The 1,615-nt window shown below is 38.6% G+C and overlaps 1 pseudogene; it reads left to right on the forward strand.

The window, feature by feature from the left end:
• Positions 1 to 326: 326 nt before the first annotated feature.
• Positions 327 to 483, forward strand: LOC144324443 (U4 spliceosomal RNA; annotated as a pseudogene).
• The last annotated feature ends 1,132 nt before the right edge of the window (positions 484 to 1,615 follow it).

A 1,615-nucleotide genomic window follows, 5' to 3' on the forward strand; every position in this document is an offset into this window, starting at 1 on the left:
GGATGGCTGTGTTTGGACTTATGCATGCCAAAGCAACAAAGTCAGTCTGCAGAGAGAATGAGAGAAAGAGAGAGAGCAGAACCCAATGGGCAGTTAGTCAGACAAAAATTAGCTGCTTGTGTCCTTGATGGATTCCAAGTCCTCGTTCCAAACCTTCCTGAAACCTGGCTGCACTTTCTGCCTTCCTTGTGATACTCTATTCTTAAAATAAATTCCCTTTTTGTTTATACTGGTTCAAAATAAATTTCTGTTACTTGCAACAAAAAGAGCCTTGACCAATGAAGCTACATATATGGTATTATCTATGGCATTAAAATCTTTTTGTTAACTTTGAGCGCCGACAGCATTGTAGCCAATGAGGTTTATCTGAGGCACGATTATTGCTAATTAAAATCTTTCTGTTGATGGTCACCTGTAAAAAGCAGATGGGGGTGAGACTTCCCTGGTTAACCTTCTTATGTAGTTTTGACCTTCAAATTATGAAACTGTATTACCTATTCAAAAACTACCTAATTTAAATACTATTGTTGGAAAAAGTTCTGCATATAGTGGTTTACGTTTTTCGCCTCAAAATTCAGAGCACCTCACATTTAATGCAGAGTAAAACAGGTCAGAATTTTAAACTCACTCCCACAACCCTTAGAAGTTCTCTAATGGAGGATCAGAGGATATGCGATGAGATACATATTTCCTATGTTTAGTAAGAGGCCTGAACTAAAAGTATGACTTAGTATCCAATGAGGAACTCGAACTTCTCCATGGATCTCTCTGTGATGCCATGAAAACTCCTGACCTAGAGAAAATGCACAAACGTAAAACATGCAATTCCAAATGGTTCGTGCATGCTTTCAATCCCCTCCATGGATGCCAACATAGGACAACTTAATGGGAAGTGAATTTACATACCTGAAAGGACTAAATAATTATATAGTGGTTCTAAATATCGTAGTGTGTGGCACAGCAAGAGTGTTAACAAGTCAGACACAAAAAAGATCGTTGGATTTGAATAATTCGAGGGGATTTTTGGAGGAGCTGAGAAATGATCTCAGTCTCAAAAAATCGGTAGGATTAGTAGGGACATAAAGGACATAAAAAATATAGCCCAGGCGTAGTGTCAAAAGGAGCAAAGCATGCGTGGGAACCATAAGGATACTGGCCTAGCTAGAGCAGGAGTTTGTGTTGGATGTGGACAGCACCTAGCACAGAATTTGGGATTTGTGTACTCGATTTGTAATAATTATTATTGTTATTACGATTAGAAGTGCAAGATAGGGTCATATAGGTAAGTGGAGACCATATTCTAGAGGACCTTGAATGTCAGAGTAGTTAAGTCACTGTATGTTTTCAAACAAGAAAAGAATTTGATTCAGTCAAACTATTTGGAACACAGAAAGAATGACTCGGAGAAAGCGAAGAGAGACTGGGGAGTAGGAGTATTTCATTGGGCTTTATAGGACTAAAGGTAACTAGTATTTAAACAAGGATGGCAGGGTGGAAATCAGCAACATATTGGGGGGGACCTAAAAAAATGGAGAGGCCTTGAGGAATGATTAGTCACATCCAGGGGATAAAAGAGAGGAACTAGGGAGAGAAAATATTTTTAAATCTCTTGTAT

Source organism: Canis aureus, chromosome 11 (assembly GCF_053574225.1).
Source record: "Canis aureus isolate CA01 chromosome 11, VMU_Caureus_v.1.0, whole genome shotgun sequence".
Lineage (NCBI taxonomy): Eukaryota > Metazoa > Chordata > Mammalia > Carnivora > Canidae > Canis > Canis aureus.